Consider the following 20,298-nt stretch of genomic DNA (forward strand, 5'->3'; position numbering starts at 1 on the left):
ATTCAACATACAATAATGAAAAGAACTGCAAAAAATCAAAGTGACTACATCAACTGTAGGAAATATTCTTTCTATATTAGAGAGGCAATTTTTAAATAATCTTTATTGAAAGTTTGTCCAATTTGGGTCACTTCATTATTAAAAATATTTTACCTTGAGGTAATTTTAAATATTTGGAGAGTTGCGAAAATAGGACAGGGAATTTCTACAAACCCCTCACCTTAGCTTTACATTTTATAGAATACCAGGACAATTAACAAACTAACAAATTAGTCTTGATATAATACTGTTAACTAAAGTACAGAATTTATTTCTATTTTATCAGTTTTCCCCCTGCACTGTCACTTTTTGTTCTAGGACCCAATTATATTATGTCTTCCTAGTCTCTTTCAACCTGTGCCTATTTCTCATTCTTTCCTTGCTTTTTGTGACCTTGACATTCTGAAGGCTGCTGGCCAGCTGTTCTGTAGAATGTGCCCTTCAGGAAGGATGTGCTGTTGATACATGTGCTGGTGGTATGAACCCAGGACATTTGGCTAAGGAGACATCTTCCAAACTGTCTACCGTAAACATTTTATTTTTCCTTTTAATCACTAAATATTTGAGGGGGAAGTTATTCCCATTTGAAAAAGGATGTTGACAAACACAATTGTCATAAAACAGGCACCAAAAAGAATAGCAAAGAGGTAGCACTGACCTTTATATGACATGGTGAATAGAAACAAAAACTCTTCCATTTAGATGTGAGTATCGAAGCTAGAAACAGCCTGTCCTACCTGGAGTTGTCAGTCCCCAAGCCACCTAGATCTTGGACTGAATTACTTAACAGAAATGAAGATGAGCTGAAACTCGAGGTCAGGGTAGGCTACTGACTTACTGATCTATTAGCCCATAGGCTGCCAGTTGGCATCACACTGCTCATCAACTTCAAGTCTCCCCAACCCACAGCTGCGATTCTGCACTGCCAGCATCCTGCATTTCCTCACATGTCTTACACACACACACACGTGCGCGCATCTCGCACCAAAGTAGTGAATTTATTACCTACAATACTTGGCGGCAGGGGGCTGGAGGTGGGCTAAGTGAAGAGCCTTAGTCAAAATCCTAATCAATTTATGCTTGAATTATACAAGATTCCTAACAATCTTCCTTAAGCGAGTTACTCACTACTTTAACCCATTCTATGGACTTTCTCACTGGACAAATTATCTTAAAATACTGTTCAGAACTCTTAAAAACCAAAGTGCTGGGGCTGGCGCCGTGGCTCACTTGGTTAATCCTCCGCCTGCAGCGCCGGCATCCCATATGGGCACCGGTTCTAGTCCTGGCTGCTCCTCTTCCAGTCCGGCTCTCTGCTGTGGCCCGGGAGTGCAGTGCTTGGACCCCTGGAGGAAGCACCTGGCTCCTGGCTTCGGATTGACGCAGCGCCAGCCGTGGCAGCCATTTGGGGAGTGAACCAACAGAAGGAAGACCTCTCTCTCTGTCTCTCTCTCTCACTGTCTAGCTCTAGCTGTCAAAAAAGAAAAAAACAACAACAAAGTGCCTCACTATATTTTAACCTAGATGCATCATTTAAGTCCCTCCCATCAACTGTCCTCTCAACTAGTACTCTTCCATCTGTTATCTTTCCTCTTACCACATAAATAATTGATTTCAGGAAAAGCAGACTCTCCATTGCAAATCCTCCTTGGTGTGTTTTACATTGTTTCATCTATATGAAATAACCACTTTATTGGTTTCTTCTATGAAGATTGCTGCCTGGCCAGCGCCGTGGCTCATAGGCTAATCCTCTGCCTTGCGGCGCCAGCACACCGGGTTCTAGTCCCGGTCGGGGCACCGGATTCTATCCCAGTTGCCCCTCTTCCAGGCCAGCTCTCTGCTGTGCCCCGGGAGTGCAGTGGAGGATGGCCCAAGTGCTTGGGCCCTGCACCCGCATGGGAGACCAGGAGAAGCACCTGGCTCCTGCCTTCGGATCAGCGCGGTGCACTGGCCGCGGCAGCCATTGGAGGGTGAACCAACGGCAAAGGAAGACCTTTCTCTCTGTCTCTCTCTCTCACTGTCCACTCTGCCTGTCAAAAAAAAAAAAAAAATGCTGCCTAACCAATTAGACCTCTGTATCTCTTAATCCTGATCAATTGGCTAATAATGGAATTATATAACATCACAGTTTACACACATTACCTAATCGAACCCTGAACACAACCTTGCAAAGTAAAAAATTACTGCCTCCATTTTACATGCTTAGGGCACCACACTGGTCTTCCACAAACCAACCTGTTGAGCCATCACAGCTGCCCCCCAGGGTGTGAATTAGCAGGAAACTGGAATCAGAAGCCAGAGCTGAGTATCAGACCCAGGTATTTCAATATGGGATGCAGGCATCCTAAGTGTGTCTTAACTACTAGGCCAAATGTCTGCCCCCACACTTTTTTTTTTTTTTTTGATGAAAAAAGTCAGACTTCGCAAGATCCTTTGATTTAGTTGGTGTGAGATGAGGGAGTGGTGTTAATGTGTAAATCTCTCTATTTTCATCTATTTCAGAGACTAGTTAGGGAGACAGAGGGAAAGCCTGTTTCAATGCCTCTGTTCAAGACAAAAACTCAGGAGCCAGACTGCGTCCGCACCATTGTTCAAAGGTATGAGCACAGGCATCTTTGGGCATGCCGAGGAAGTCCACAGGGAGCCTCACAGGGAGAAGGGAGAAGTAAGGTGCTCTGAGTAAGGACATGGCAGGAGTCGATTCTGGGAAGCCGAAAGTGGACGGCCTTGTAGGAGAGAGAATGAGCCACGCAGGGACTGACTGGAAGGGACAGACAGCTAATATTCAAGTCTCGCTTGCTTGCTATAGTGACACATAAACACTATCTGTCCTGCTTAGATACTAACAGAGTTTGCAACGCATTGTAAAACCTGGTGCTGGAACCTGTGAGCCAAAGGAATCTCAAAAAAAGAAAGCGGCGGCACCCTACCCCCCAGTCTCCAGGAAGACCCGGAAGGATATGGGGTCCTGCAGCACACGAGATAATGGTGCATGGCAATTTTGTTGTACTTGACAGAACAGGGCACCCCAACTATTAGCCGGTGCCCACATGTGTTCTTTATCTTGTGTGCTGCTTAAGAATCTGTTAGTGGGGCCGGTGTTGTGGCATAGCAGGTTAAGCCACTGCCTGTGATGTCGGCACTCTAAACGGGCACTAATTCGAGTTTCTGCTGCTCCACTTCTTTTTAAAAATTTTTAAAAGATTTTATTCATTTATTTGACAGAGTTACAGTGAGAGAGAGAGACAGAGAGAAAGGTCTTCCTTCTGTTGGTTCACTCCCCAAATGGCCACCACGGCCGGTGCTGCACCAATCCGAGGCCAGGAGCCAGGTGCTTCCTCCTGGTCTCCCATGCGGGTGCAGGGCCCAAGCACTTGGGCCATCCTCCACTGCCTTCCTGGGCCACAGCAGAGAGCTGGACTGGAAGAGGAGCTACCGAGACAGAATCCAGCCCCCATATGGGATACCGGCGCTCCAGGCAGAGGATTAACCTAGTGAACCATGGTGCCGGCCCCTATTTAATTTTTTTAAGATTTATTTATTTATTTGAAAGTCAGAGTTACACAGAGAGAGGAGAGGCAGAGAGAGGTCTTCCATCCAATGGTTCACTCCCCAGCTGGCCACAACGGCTGGCGCTGCACTGATCTAAAGCCAGGAGCCAGGAGCTTCCTCCGTGTCTCCCATGTGGGTGCTGCTCCACTCCTGATTCAGCGTCCTGCTAACACACCTGGGAAAGCCGCAGAAGATGGTTCAAGTGCTTAGGCCCCTATGTGCATGTGGGAGACCTGGATGAAGCTCCTGACTCCTGGCTTTGTTCTGGCCCAGCCCTGGTTGTTGTGGCCACTTGGAGACTGAACCAGCAGATGGGAGAACTCTCTCTGTCTCTCTCTCTTTTTCAGGCAAATAAAATAAATCTTAAAAAAAGAAAACAATTAAGAAAAGGAGGGAGTTTGAAAATCTTCAAAGCAAAAAAAAATTTCAGAGGAAAGAAGGGGGAGAGGAGAAGAAAAGAGAAATCTAGATAGCTTCAGAACACCACAAAGCACTCCCATTTTTGAAATTGCTTTCTCTGTGTGTGTGTGTGTGTGTGTGTTAAACAGATCTCACGGTGTGAGTCCCCTGGTCCGGCCTGGTGAGTGCCCTCCTTGCCTGCCTCAGCACTGTGGGGAGCACACCTCTGCCTCGGCAAGTCCCCTTACACAGCACTGTGTCCTCTTTTTCCTCTCCCCAGAGGAATTTTCGGCTCTAGGCAACTCTGATTTCTCCTCACACAGAAAAATGTTAGAGGTGGGACAAGGAAGCAGAACTGCAAAGATAAGTGCTATTCGCACTCATGATACCATCTTAATAAGCTTTAACATTTTTCCCAGTTTCCCTTCTACCCATAAATTCATATATGCCTCTAACGTACTCAGTAAGTTTTTATTCAGTGAGGACTGTGCTAGGTTCTGAAGGTGACATAAAATTGAAATGCACAATCTCTCTTCTCAGTCTGCAACCTAAGGAGAGGACAAACAGTGCGTGCTGACTGCTCAGATGATAGCAAAAGGCAATAATGCGTGACTGTAGGGCAGAAGCACTAGCTCGGAGACTCAGAGAAAAAAATAATCAGTGAGGGTCTACTTTTAAGGAGACAGATTCACAGAGATTATGAGAACTGCGCTGGACAAAGTCTTGATCTGTTGAGGTGAATAGGGAGAATATTCCAGACCAGAGAACAAGGAAAGAGAGATAGATTTAACTATAGCACTTGAAGAGAGTGAGGAGACGATGCACCTGGTTGGAGGTGAGGATCCATGCTTGGGAGGTAGTAGAACAGCAAGACTGTGAAAAGCGTTGAGTAAGACTGAAGTATCTGAATTATTTTCCAATGTGCAATGAGAAGTCACTGAAGGTCTTTCAACAGGCAAACATTCGTATCAAAGTAGGTTTCAAGAAGATAAACTACAGATTTTCTCTGTCTGTAACTCTACCTCTCAAATAAATAAAATTGTTTAAAAAATAAATGAAGGAGGGTAGTCAGGGAAAGCCTCCCTGTGAAGTGATGCTTGAGCAGAGTTCTCAAATAGAGAGTAAGTCATAAAAACATCTGGGGGAAGAGAGACAGCAAATGCAAATCCTAAGCAGGAACATGTTTGATGTTTTGTAAGAACATGTCCATAATAATGTACAAATATTACATGTTAATCAAAAATTTTAAACTTATTTTTAAAAGATTTACTTTATTTTTATTTGAAAGGCAGAGTTATAGAAAGAGAGAGGGAGATACAGACAGAGAAATCTTCCATCCACTGGTTCACTATCCAAATGGTTGCAATGGCTGGGGCTGGGCCAGGCCAAAGCCAGGAGCAATTGTTTTATTTGGGTCTCCCACATGTATTCAGGGGCCCAAGCTCTTGGGCCATCTTCTGCTGCTTTCCCAGGTGCATTAGCAGGGAGCTGGGTTGGAAGTAGAACAGCAGACACTTGAACCGGCATCCAAATGGGATGCTGGCATTGCAGGTGGAGGCTAACCCATTATACCACAACACTGGCCCAGTAAAATGATTTTCAATAAAAATAGCAAGGCAGTCAGGGTGGCTAAAGACTGGTGAGAGAGTAATAAAATATGTTGTTAGAGTAGGTAGTGGCAAGTATAGAAAATGTAGGCCTTTCTTTGCAAGGCCATCGTGATGACAACATTTATTCTGGGTTTGAGAAGAGGAGTGATCTAATCTGTCTTACAATGATCACTCTGACCCCTGTGATGAGAATGAAGTGTAGTGTAGAGAGAAGTAGGGTGGCCAGTTGAGACTTGCTGCAATAATCCAAGCAGGCAGTGATGGTAGTGTGGACCATGATGGCAGCAGTAGAAGGAAGTGCTCAGATTCGGAGGCTAGGCTGAAGTCAACAGCATCTGATAACAGAATGAATGGAATACAAAAGAAATGGAGTAGTCAGAGATGACACCACATTTTTTGGCTTGAGCAACTGGAAAAACAGAGTTGCCATTTACGGAGATGGAAGAAGCAGGTTATGGTCATGAAAATCAAGAGTTAGATTGTGGTGTTATCATGTTTAAACTGCCTTTAAAAGATATAAGTAGAGGTTTTGAGTAGACAGTTGGCTGTACCAATTTAGAATTCTGGAGAGAGGTTCCGTTTGAAGATGCAAAGTTGGAATTCGTAAGTACACAGATGGCATTTAGAACTATGGAACTGAATGAGACCAACCAGAGAGAAAGAGAAGAGAGGAAGTCCAGAGTCCTGAGGTGTTGCAGTTCAGAGGTCTAGAAGAAAGGGGAAAACCATTTACAAGCCATGTTAGATAAGGACAGAGACCACGGATTTAGCCTTGATAAAGCACATTGAGGTGCACTGAAAAGAGAAAGCTAAAATAAAGAGAATAATTTATAATTGTATTCTTTTAACAACTGAGAAATCTAATACACCAAAGATAACTATCTGGCTAACCTTCTAATGGATATCTGAGTAACAAACTGAAAAGATGTCCCCAAGGGCAGTGGCATATATCAGGCCAATAAGATGCCAAAAGATAACTACTTCTCAGACTTTTATATCGAAAATGTTTTCATTTCAATAATTTAAAATGTGCATTTGTATATAGGAACTCAACCTCTAGCTAGGCAAGTGCAGTTCAAAGTCTTTAAACAGCATCTCTCAATGTATCTAACCAGAAACAGACTTTTAATCAAAAACTATAAAAAGTGATAAAGAAGGACATTATATTTTGATAAAAGGTTCAATTCAGCAAGAAGACCTAACAATCACAAGTATATATGCACCCAACGCAAGACTACCCAGATATATACAGCAAATACTCCTAGACCTAAAGGGAGAGATAGACTCTAATACAATAATAGTAGGTGACTTTAATACACTCTCATCAATGGACAGATCAGCCAGATGAAAAATCAATAAAAATACATGGGAGTTGAAACATAACTACCAAGCAAATGGATCTAGCAGACATTTACAGGACATTCCACCCAACAGCTACAGAATATACATTCTTCTCAGCAGCACATGGAACATTTTCTAGGATAGACTATATATTAAGCCACAAATCAAGTCTTGTATCTTCATAGCATGTATCTTCTCAGACAATGAAGGAATAAAACCAGAAATCAACAGCAAGAAGAACAGAATACTCATAAATACATGGAAATTAGACAACATGCTACTGAATTTTCAATGAGTCATTGAAGAAATTAAAAAGGAAATAAAAAACTTCCTTGAAATAAATGAAAACATAACATAGCAAACCCTGAGGGATACAGCAAGAGCAGTTTTAAGAAAGAAGTTTATAGCATTAAGTACTTACACTAAAAAAAGAAAAATGTCTCAAATTAAAGATTTAATGATAAATCTTTAAGGCTTAGAAAAACAAGAACAAACCAAACTTAAAATCAGCAGGAGGTGAGAAATAATAAGGATCACAGCATAAATAAATGAAATTGAAACTAAAAAACAATACATAAGATCAACAAAAAAGTTGGCTTTTTTAGAAGATAAACAAAATAGATAAATCTCTAGCCAGACTAACATATGAAAAGGAGAAAAAAACCCAAATAAATAAAATCAGAAATTAAAAAAGAGACATTACAACTGACATCACTGAAATACAAAGGATCATAAGAAACTAAAGAACTATATGCTAATAAACTAGAAAACCTCAAAGAAATGGATAAATTCCATTCCTGTAACTTATCATAATTAAATCAAGAAGATATAGACAACCTAAACAGATCTATAACAAGCGATGGGATTGAAATAGTAATCAAGAGTCTTCCATCAAGGAAAAGTACAGGACCTGATGGCTTTACTGTTGAATTCTACAAATGTTTGAAGAGGAAGTAATTCTAATACTCTTTATTTTTCCCCCCAAAATTTTCTATTTAATGAGTTCAAATGTCATAAGTACAGTGTTAGGAATATAGTGATTCTTCCCACCATACCTGCCATCCTACACCCCCATCCTTCCTCTTCCTCCCTCTCCCATTCCCAGTCCCATTCTCCATTAAGATTCTTTTTTTTGACAGACAGAGTTAAACAGAGAGAGAGAGAGAGAGAGAGAGAGAGAGAGAAAGGTCTTCCTTCCGTTGGTTCACTCCCCAAATGGCTGCTATTGTTGGCACGCTGCGCCAATCAGAAGCCAGGAGCCAGGTGCTTCCTCCTGGTCTCCCATGCGGGTGCAGGACCCAAACACTTGGGCCATCCTCTACTGCCTTCCCAGGTCATAGCAGAGAGCTGGACTGGAAGAGGATCAACCAGGACGGAATCTGGTGCCCCAATCAGGACTAGAACCCGGGGTGCCGGCGCCACAGGTGGAGGATTAGCCTAGTGAGCTGTGGCATCGGCCAAAGATTAATTTTTAATTAACTTTATACACAGAAGACCAACTCTATACTAAATAAAGATTTCAACACACACACACACACACTGAGAACAAGTTTTACAGTTAATTCTCATAATACAATTCATTGAGGACCGATGTCCTGCATGGGAAGTAAGCACACTCCTATTGCTAATTTAACAATCCACACTATTATGTATGCTGTCAGTGATCACCCGAGGTCTAAATACTCTTTGAACTATTCCAAAATATTGAACAGGATGGAGCTCTGCCAAACTCTTTTTTATGAGTTTGATGCTTTTTATGCTTTGATATCAAAACCAAAGAAAGACATGACTCAAAAACTACAGATTTATATCCTTCTTTTAAAAAAATTTTTTTGACAGGCAGAGTGGACAGTGAGAGAGAGAGAGAGACAGAGAGAAAGGTCTTCCTTTTGCCGTTGGTTCACCCTCCAATGGCCGTAGCAGAGAGCTGGCCTGGAAGAGGGGCAAGCGGGACAGAATCCAGTGCCCCGACCGGGACTAGAACCCGGTTTGCTGGTATGCCAGAGGATTAGCCTATTGAGCCATGGCGCCAGCCAAAAACTACAGATCTATATCCTTAATGAACATAGATGCAAAGGTCTCAACAAAATACTAGCAAATTGAATCCAAAACCACATAAAAAAATCACACATCATGATCAATTGGGATTTATCCCAGAAATGCAAGGGTGGTTCAACATTCAAAAATCAATAAACATCATAAATCGTATCAATAGAATGAGGAATAAAAGCTATATGGTTATCTCAATAGATGCTGAGAAAGCATTTGATAAGATTTAACACCCCTTCATGATAAAATTCTTACAAATTAGGTATAGAAGGAATATTCTTCAAAATTACAAAGGCAATAAATCACAAGCCAACAGCCAATATCATCCTGAATGCGGAAAAGCTGAAATCATTTCCCCTCAGATCTAGAACAAGACAGGATGTCCACTTTGCCTCTCCTATTCAATATAGTACTGGAAGTTTTAGTGAGAGCAGTTAGGGAGGAGAAATAAGAAAGGGCAACAAAATTGGAAAAGAGGAAGTCAAAATATCCATGTTTGCAGATGACAAGATGGTGTACATGGAAAAACCTAAGAAGCTGTTAGAATTTATAAGCCAGTTCAGTAAAATTGCAGGTTACAAAATAAACATACAAAAATCAGCAGCTTTTTTGTCTGCTAATGATGAATCACAGAAAGATATCATGAAAGAAATCTCATTCACAATTGCCATGAAAAAAGTCAAATATTTAGAAATAAATTTAACCAAAGAAGTGAAAGATCTCTACAATGAAAATTAACAAACATTGATGAAAGAAATTATCAAGAACAGACACAAAAATGGTAAGATATTCCTTGTTCATGGATCAGAAGAATCAATATTATTAAAATGCCTATACTACCTAAAGCAATTTAGAGATTCAATGCAATCCCTATCAAAATACCAATGACATTCTTCACAGAATTAGAAAAAGCAATCTTGAAATCCATATGAAATCTCAAAATACCTATAATAGCCAAAGTGATCCTGAACAAGAAAAATCAAGCTGGAGGCATCACAATACCTGACTTCAAAACATACTACAAAGCTATAGTACTTAAAACAGCATAAAAACTGATACATGGCTCAGTGGAACAGAATAGAGCCCAGAAATTAATCCACATACATACAGCCAACTGATTTTTGACAAAAGTGCTCAGACCATACAGTAGAGTAAGGATAATCTCTTCAATAAATGTTGCTGGCAAAACTGTATATATATATATATGTGTGTGTGTGTGTATATATATATACATATATACACATATATATATGAATGAAATTAGATCCATACCTCTCATGATATACAAAAATCAACTCAAAATGGATCAAAGATCTAAATTTAAGACCTGAGACTATGAAGCTGCTGGAAGAAAACACAGGGAAACACTCCAACACAGTGACGTAGAGGATGACTTCTTGGATAAGGCCTCCAAAGTACAGGCAACAAAAGCAAACTAAACAAATGGAACTATATCAAACTCAGAATCTTTTGCACAGCAAAAGAAATGATCAACAGAGTGAAGAGACATCCAACAGAACAGGAAAAAAATTTCAAACCACCTACCTGACAGAGGATTAGTATTCCAAATATATCAGCAATCTAAAAAACTCAACAACAAAACCAACCAGTCCAGTTGAGAAATGGACAAAGGATTTCAACAGATAGTTCTCAAAAGAAGAAATACAAATGGCCAACAAATATATGAAAACATGCTCAACATCACTAGCCATCAGGAAAATGAAAATCAAAACCACAATGGGGTATCACCTCATCCTTGTCAGAATAACTAAGATCCAAAAAACAGTAACAAATGCTGGTGAGGATGTGGACAAAGGGGAACACTATACACTACTGGTGAGAAATGTAAATTGTGCAGCCACTGTGGGAAACAGTGTCTGGATTTCTTAAAAAACTAGAAAAAAGACCTGACATAGGATCCAGCAATCCCACTACTGAGTATATACCCGAAAGACTTGAGCATTATGTACCAAAGAGATACCTGCATCACTACGTTTATAGCATCACTGTTCACAATAGCCAAAACATGGAATCAACCAAGGAGTCCATCATCAGATGAATGGATAAAGAAAATGTGGTATATATACAAAGGAATATATTTAGCTATAAAATAGAATAAGGGGCTGGTGTTGTGGTACAGCAGGTAAAGTCTCTGTCTCCAATGTCAGCATCCCATATGTGCCCCAGTTCAAGTCCCAGCTGCTCCACTTCCAATCCAGCTCCCTGCTAATGTGCTTGGGGAAGCAGTGAAATATGGCCCAAGTGCTTGGGCCCCTGCACCTGCATGGGAGACCCAGAAGAAGCTCCTGGCTCCTGGCTTTGGCCTGGCCCAGCCCTGGTCATTGCAGCCATTTAGGGAGTGAACCAGCAGATGGAATACCTCTCTCTGTCTCTCTCTGGGACTTTGCTTTTCAAATAAATAAGTCTTTTTTAAAAAAATTGGAAAAAATAATGAAGAAAACATGGTTAGTTTTGGGAGAATAATACCAATCAAGTGGTATGGGAGTTGGCAGTGGGGGAAGAGATTATTTCTGTAACAGGAGAGCAACTTCATGGAATATGACCTGGCCTTCATCAGGTGGCCTTGAAGGATTTTGACTGAGATAGAGAATGGCATTACCTTTGGAAGGAATAGTACAAACAGTGGTATGGATGCAGGAAAGCTTTGGCCATGTATGGAGAATCATACGTAGACCATTGTGAATAATGATGCATAGTGGGAGAGAAAGACGACAACGTGGTTTGGGTTCAAATCACAGCCTCTTGAGTATGCAGCTGTTGATATCTGGACTTCACTGAGGAACCATGGGAAGCCACTGAATGTTTCTGAGCTGATCAGTAAGAAGAAACAATGCTGTTCTGTTGTAGGGAGGCAGCAGATTATGAAAACTGGAAACAAATAAGGAGATATTGAATTCAGTAAGAGTATAAAGAGTCCAAGATGTTATTAGTGGGCTCACTCCCTAAATGGCCACAATGGATGGGGCTGGGCCAGGCAGAAGCCAGGAGCCTGGGAATCCCTCCAGGTCTCCCACGTGGGTGGCAGGGGTCCAAGTCCTTGGGCCATTTTCTGCTGCTTTCCCAGGCACATTGGCAGGGAGCTGGATCGGGAAGTGGAGCAACTAGGACTTCTGGCACTCCAATATGAGATGCTGGCATAGCTTTTGGTAGCTTCACCCACTGCACTACAACGTCGGCCCCTGTTTTTTTTTCAATTTTATTTCCTCTATCAGACTAGTAAACGGGACCATGTCTAATTCATTTCTGTGTCTCTAAGGCCCTATCACAGGGCCAAGTTTTGAAGCAGGGGATTAGCAACAACAACAGCAATAAAGAATGTAAAAAAAAATAGCAAGTTTATTACCAACATCAGCCCAAGGAAAACCTTTCTGAAGAGCATTTGCTATAAAACGTCTTGCACTGATAACTTCATCAGGACAGCTGCTGTGAAGAATGTGCTCACATTATCTGGTGATGTTTCAAAATCAGCCCCAGGAGCAGCTGTACATGTCTTAGCTGAAATCAGTCAAAAGTCACACTCTCCTTTGCGGCCCTGCTCCATTAGATACAAATGGTTCGTCATAAAGTGAGCAGCTTCTGTGGCCATCATAGTTCCAAATCCCAAACTGTGAGGGAATTGCTGGGCCCCACATATTATTTTTCTGCTGGTGGTCTATGCTCCTGTACTCTTCTTCACAGCTGAAGGTAGAACGTTTATAATGCTAACAGACCAACAGGCGACGGGAGCTTCAGGAACTCCAGGGTTGGGCTCCCTGTCCCCTTCTGTTACCAGGAAACTTTTGCTTTGAGACCAAACTGGGGCTATCCCTGGATCGCCACGCTAAGTAAGTTATCAAGTGATTTCTCCACATGTCATTGGGGGAAATAGATCCTTAGCTCCATCGGGCTTAAGGAGAGTCAAGGAGGGACAGCCTTAGCACACTGAAATTAAACTAAGCCCAAGGAAAGTCACTTCCAGGACCACTCTCCATTCCCACCAAGAATGCCTGGACTGGGAGCCACCCTGGATCTTAGATGGCCTCCTAGGGTCATTCTGAGCCTGGACATTGCAGAATTTCAATACTGAAAGGGCACTGGGAGGTATTTAGTCCATCCTTCCACCTCTGGTAGTTATTCCTCTTGTTTAGCAATCCTGTTGGCTTGATTAAATACTTCCTTTGAAGAAAAAAAACACTGTCTCTCAAGATGGCGATTCTATGTTCAGACAGCTGTGTTGATAAATTCCTTCATTCATAAAATTTCTCCTGACTAAATAGACACCCTGGAGACCAGCAATGGCCAACAGTGGGGCCTGCCTAATTTCTGTCTGTATCTTTCTAGCTGGTCAGCACTGAGGTGAAAAGCACCCAGCCCTTGAGTATGAGATTCTGGACAATATATTCCACCAGTTATTCCTGGATTAGCTGCTATGCCCCAGGGTCCTAAAATCACCCCTAAAGTCTGGTTGATCCTCCTACCTTCTATATCAACAGCAGCCAAAAATGACACAGAAAGACAAATACTATATGTTTTCTCTCATATGGGGAAGTTTACAAAATAGTTGATCTGAACTCTGAATAGTGATTAGTAAAGGTTAGGAAGGGTGGGAGGAGGGAGGACAGAGGAGACTGAATTACAGGAACTGAAACACAGTCAGAAAGAAGTAATTGATTCTAATGTTCTGCAGCACAGTGGGATGACCAGAATTCACAATAATGCTTTATACAGTGTATGAAGAACTGGAAGAGAGGAGCTGGTAGGCTCCACACACAAAGAAAAGATAAGGAAATACAAAGCTTATCATCTAGCTTGATTGCCTTATGTTGTGTATATGTGAAGAAATATTGTATCCCATAAAAATGTATGAGTATCTCAGCTGGCACTGTGGTGGAGCAGGTAAAGCTGCTGCCTGCAGCACCGGCATCCCATATGGGCCACTGGTTCAAGTCCCAGCTGTTCCTCTTATGATCCAGCTCTCTGCTATGGCCTGGGAAAGCAGTAGAAGATGGCCCGGCCAGGGCTGCGGCTCAATAGGCTAATCTTCCGCCTTGCAGTGCCGGCACACCGGGTTCTAGTCCCAGTCGGGGTGCCGGATTCTGTCCTGGTTGCCCCTCTTCCAGTCCAGCTCTCTGCTGTGGCCCGGGAATGCAGTGGAGGATGGCCCAGGTGCCTGGGCCCTGCAGCTGCATGGGAGACCAGGAGGCTCCTGGCTTCAGATCAGCGTGATGTGCCAGCCACAGTGCGCCGGCCGCAGTGGCCATTGGAGGGTGAACCAAGGGTAAAGGAAGACCTTTCTCCCTATCTCTCTCTCTCACTGTCCACTCTGCCTGTCAAAAAAAAAAAAAAAAAAAAAAAAGAAAAGAAGATGGCCCAAGTCCTTGGGCCCCTGCACCCAAGTGGGAGACCTGGAAGAAGCTCCTGGCTCCTGGCTCCTGGCTCCTGGCTTCGGATGGGTCCAGCTCAGGCAATTGCAGCCATTTGGAGAATGAACCAGTGGATGAAGGATCTCTCTCTGTCTCCACCTGTCTCTCTGTAACCCTGCCTTTCAAATGAAGAAAAAAAACTTTTTTAAAAAAAGTATGAGTATCACACACAAAAAACTGAATTATAAGTGCTTTTCTTAATTTTGTTTATTGCCCTAATTGTCAAGTGCACCCCTCTGCCATGTTAGCCATACTCAAACCCTTTCAGCAAATTCTCTTCTCAAGATTTTCTGTCAGGGATTTCCATGAACTTTTCTGGCATTCTCCCTACATGTTTCAATTCCAGTCCAACAAATCGAAATCACAGTGCTAGCCCAACCAGCTGGCCTACACAGACAAAATCTGTCTAAAGCAAGAGTAATTGGGTGGCATTTGTCCTAGTGGCTGACACCACTTAATAAATAAATAAAATAAAATTAATAAAATAATAGCAAATTTAAATCGAGAATTTAACAGCTATCCTCACTGTGATTCTGACAGCAGATTGAGTAAATGGCACAATTATTCATTTTTCCAGGCCTCCTCCGCAACTCCAGTCTTACAGGGATTCCGGACACTCACTGAGTTTCAGGATTGCCTAGTGGCCGACTGAGTCGCACTTAGTGGTCAGCTGTATGGTTCGTTTTAATGTGGTACTTGATAGAGAGGCTACAGGACCCATGAAAGGCACAAAGAGAATTTGGGAACCAGATTTTAAACATGCACACCTATGCTCCTGAAAGGAAGTTAGCAAGAATCAGCATTGAGGAACAAGTTTAGCCGTTGCTGGAAACATTCTCAGAAAATAATCTTAGAGGTAATATATAAGAATGCTGATAAAAGTACAGCTTGCATAAATCTTAATATGTCCTTTCTAGAAAAGAAGGCATGAGGGGACAGTGCTGTGGCATAGTGGGTAAAGCCACAGCCTATGACACCAGCATCACATATGGGCTCCAGTTCAAGTCCTGGCTGCTCCACTTCTGATCCAGCTCCCTGATAATGGCCTGGGAAAAGGAGTGAAAGATGGCCCAAGAGCTTGGGCCCCTGCCACCCATGTGGGAGACCAGGAAGAAGCTCCTGGCTTTAGCCTGGCCCAGCCTCAGCTGTTGTGGCCAATTGGAGAGTGAACCAGCGGATAGAAGAATTCTCTCTCTCTCTCTCTCTCTGGAACTGTGACTTTCAAATAAGTAAATCTTTAAAAAGAAAAAGAAAGTAAAGAAGCTCTACTCTTTAAAACTAGCCCGTTTGTCATGAGAAAACATGACAGTTTTCAGAGAACAGGAAATACTGAAAACATTTATCCCGGTGTCCTCTGTTGCCTTGGGGAGCAGTGTTCCTGTTTATAATGCCTATCAGAGTTATTCAGAAGGAAATATCACCAGTACACAGAAGAACAGCTTATCGGACTATCAGAACACCGTGTCTTAATGCCAGTACCGCAAAAGGACATCCAGTACCCTTTGCTATAATTCTGGGATCTATGCTGGCCTCTTGGGGTGGTGCTGGCCAGTGTTTCCTGGAGAAAGTGGTATTTCATGGGTTCTTTGAATAAAGAGAAATAGCTGTACACTTTTTGAGGGCAAAACCCACGACTTACATTGCTTTAATGTATCACCAGGCCAAGCATATATATGTAGTAATGCAAACCTTGGCTTTCTCAGACTTAATATCTGTAACTTCAACTTTCCTGACAAATCTGAATGCTCACACTAGACAGTGATTTTAGTGAGGCATATGTCTAAATTATTCTGTGAATTAAGTGCAAGCTAGTGAGTGCAATTCACTAATGCCCACAATTTATATTCCAAAGAGGCTTGGGTTGTTTTTGCTTTTGTTGTTCACTTGCTATCACTTGTGCAGTAATTTTCATTTAAAATCCTGAGGTGACTTATGATTTCAATGACACTGATATTCCATGGGATGAATTACATACTACATTGATATTCACAAAATTATATCTGAAAATGTCATTCATCAATGAATACATACACAATGAATACATACACATACAACACACACACACACACACACACTGCCTTGTTGGCTACAGAAATTCACAGTCTAGCAGGGGAGACATGAGTAATAAGCATGACACAGTGTGGTGGATAAGGACAGATGTAAGGACAGAATGATAAGGAAAGGCAAAAGAGGAACAGCTCAGCCTGCAGGAATTAGGCAAGGTTTCTTGGAGCAGATCCAGAGCTGAGTTTTAAAATGTGAATAAATGCAAATCAGCTTAATTAGCATAGTGGATCAGGATTTCCATTCAAGGGTGAGCAACAACATGTGAGAGGGCAGGGAGTAAAGAACGCTGCAGAGGGCCACTGAATATCTTTACAGCCAACGTGATCAGACTTTGATCTAGAAAGATACACCATTAGTTGCAGTCAAGCTTGACTGATGGGCAGGAAATGAGTTAAGATGCTGCTGCTGTAATCTGGATGAAAAGTAATAAATAAATGAATTAAGGTATTGGCAGCGCGGATGGCGAGAGGTGGCTACATTTGACAATTATTTAAGAGGTAAAAGCGATAAAGTGGAATTTATCTTGGTGAATGCACTAAATTACTGAATCTGGACTCCAATTCTGAGGCTGGTACATTTGATTTCAGATGTTCACTGACCCAAATCCATGAATTAAGGTAATAATGCTAATAAGCTTTCAGGGGCTGAGAATGGCAACTGATTATTTGCAATGAAATAAACTGTCACAGTGATTGTCATCTTTGTTTTGGCATGCTCACACATTTTTCTTTACAGGAAGATATACATGAGAAACTATTCATAATTGGAAGGTTGCCTGATGGATATGGAATTAGAGATGGGAAATTAAACTGTGTGGTTCAAATGGCTCATTTTATTGGGCCACAATGGGGGACAGGATGTTCAAATGTATGAGGTACAGTCTTTGCCTTGGAAAATAGTTAGATAAATGCTGCTTCTCTCTCTCCCACTTCTATATTTGCATTGCTACCCAATAGTACAACTATGAATATTCTTTACAGAAATATATTTGGTCAAATCTTAACCTGTCCATGCTGTCTTTTAAAGGTGATTTTAGGTAGCTTTGTCTTGATTTGTATAACATTATAATTTAATTCTCAATCATACATTCATTTTCCTTACTTCCAAGGTTTTAGAGGTAGGAATAGGGGAACAACAGACCTTTCAGTCACCATATACTCCCTACAAACCTCATGTGAAAGATGCAAGAAACAAGGGGATAGAAAAGAAAATGTACACAATCCGAACAAAATCAGTTGATAGAAGAGAAGGCTCTTTAAGGTAACTGGCCATAGTATCTAAAATTTCATAATTTAAACAAATCAAATCATGCCATACCTTACTACCAAACCTTACTCATACCTACATCTGCCAGTATCAATATCCTCAACGTCCTAAGTGCTACAGAAAAAGTGGAAATTATCAGTGCATAGTCCCTACCCTGATGGAGCTCACTATTTAGAAGAGAAGGGCACACAAGCAAGTCCTCACACCACAGTGGGGTCAGTGGGATAGCAGTTCCAGAAGGAGCAAAGAGGAAAGAGTCGTCAGTTCTGTCTCAGGGGGAGGCCGGAGCGGGAAGCAGAGTTAAGTCACAGAGAACCTAACTCCTCACATGCTGACTCATCACCGGCGTCATACTTGGTAGTGGCCTAGTTGGGAAGACCTCACTGAACACACACCTGCAAGGCAGCGGGAGCATCGAGACTGCTGGCCTCAGCTACAGAATGTCACCAGCTGTTCTGGTGATCTCTAAAACAATGAGAAAATCATAAAAACTAAGTCCAATGAAATTCACCTTTTAGTTTTTAAAAACAATAGAAAAACAACAACAGCATCATTCGGGACCATTTTAAGGAGTTTGATAGGTGGGTGAGGGGTACTGTGAAACCAAAATCAGTTACAGGTGTCACAAACACAGAAATGATGTGAATCTCTAACTCCCTCTTTGCTCGGTTTTCTGATTTAATCCTTAGCCTATGAAATATTCACTTCAGATCTCCCACGCACATTTATAGTGGTAGATACAGATGAGTAAGACTGTGGCTATGGAAGGTAATTTTACCTAATGGTACAAATAGATATAACATAAATGATAAGGGGATTTGGGAGGTGACAAAGTATCAAAATGTTCCTGAGGGAACAGAGCTTCATGGGTAAGTGGTGTTGAAATGGATCTTACAGTAGCAGTGAAAATCTATTTTTTTTAAAAAAAAAGATTTTATTTCTTTATTTGAAAGGTAGAGTTACAGACAGAGAGAAGGAGAGAGAGAGAAAGGTCGTTCATCTGTTGGTTCACTCCCTAAGTGATGCAGTGGCCAGAGCTAGGTCGATCCGACGCTAGGAGCCAGGAGCTTCCTTCCTCTGGGTCTCCCACATGGGTGCAGGGGCCCAAGCACTTGGGCCATCTTCTACTGTTTCTCCAGGCCATAAGTAGAGTGTTGAATCAGAAGAGGAGCAGCTGGGACACAAACTGGTGCCCGTATGGAATGCCAGAGCCACAGGTGGAGGTTTAGTCTACTAGGCCACAGCACTGGCCCCCAACAATGAAAGTCTTGCTAGACTCATCCAAATCATTATTTCCCCTGATAGTCAAACTTTTTTAACAATCTAGGTCACATTAATTAAAATTTTATCATTGCTTATTATTATTTTTTTTGACAGGCAGAGTTAGAGAAAGAGACAGAGAGAAAGGTCTTCCTTTTCCATTGGTTCACTCCCAAAATGGCCGCTACGGCTGGTGTGCTGTGGCCAGCACACCATGCTGATCCGAAGCCAGGAGCCAGGTGCTTCCTCTTGCTCTCCCATGCAGGTGCAGGGCCCAAGCACTTGGGCCATCCTCCACTGCCTTCCCCGGGCCACAGCAGAGAGCTGGACTGCAAGAGGGGCAACCAGGACAGAATCCAGTGCCCCGACCGGGACTAGAACCCGGGGTGCTGGCGCCGCAGGTGGAGGATTAGCCTAGTGAGCCGTGGCGCCAGCCTATCATTGCTTATTAATAACTGTATATCTAGTTATGAAAACTTTTAGGATTATAAAGTGATACAATTTCTTAAAAGATCATTCAAGAGGTAGACAGAGAGAGCTCCTACTCCCTGGTTCACACCCCAGATGCCTACAACAGCTGGTGCTGGGTCAAGCTGAAGTCTGGAGCTGAAAACTCAGTTTTGTCTCCTATGTGCATGGCAGGGACCCAACTATTTGAGCCGTCACCTGCTGCCTCCTAGGGTGCACATTAGCAGTAAGCTGGATTTGGAAGCAGAGCTGGGACTGGAACCCAGGTTCTCTAATAAGGGATGTGAGTGTCCTGTGAGACCAAACACTTGCCCCAGTTTCAAAAACTGAAAGATAAAAAGGAAAAAGGTAGGGAGGTCATTTGGCACAGGTTAAACCACCGCTTGGATGCCCACACTCCATATAGGAGGGTCTAGGCTTGTGTCCCAGCTCTAGTCTCCATTCCAGCTTCCTGTACACCAGGGAAGGCAGCAGGTGATGACTCAAGTATTTGGGGCTCTGCCACCCACATGAATGACCAGGATTGAGTTCTTGGCTTAGGCCCAGCCCAGCACACCCTGCTGTGGGCATTTGGGGATTGAACCAGTGGATGAGAGACCTTTCTCTCTTTCTCTCTCCCTTTCAAATAAATAATATTTTTAAAACAGAAAAAAAGAGATGTGTATTAAAATACAGTACCCACACTTAGTGACCATGTGTAGATCTGCATGGCCCCAGGAGGGGCTCTCTTAGAGGCTGAGCAGTTTGCTCAGTGGGTGGCTTCCTGAAAAGGATGACTAAGAGAATGGAAAACAAAAACAAAGACTTTTCTCTTAAGGTGCACT

At 42.3% G+C, this 20,298-nt stretch overlaps 1 protein-coding gene across 1 annotated transcript in view; it reads right to left on the reverse strand.

The window, feature by feature from the left end:
- LOC133770964 (phospholipid-transporting ATPase FetA-like) overlaps window positions 1–20,298 on the reverse strand; it is a 101,045-nt gene that overhangs the window by 79,960 nt on the left and 787 nt on the right. The gene's annotated exons all lie outside the window — the stretch shown is intronic.

Source organism: Lepus europaeus, chromosome 12, assembly GCF_033115175.1.
Source record: "Lepus europaeus isolate LE1 chromosome 12, mLepTim1.pri, whole genome shotgun sequence".
Lineage (NCBI taxonomy): Eukaryota > Metazoa > Chordata > Mammalia > Lagomorpha > Leporidae > Lepus > Lepus europaeus.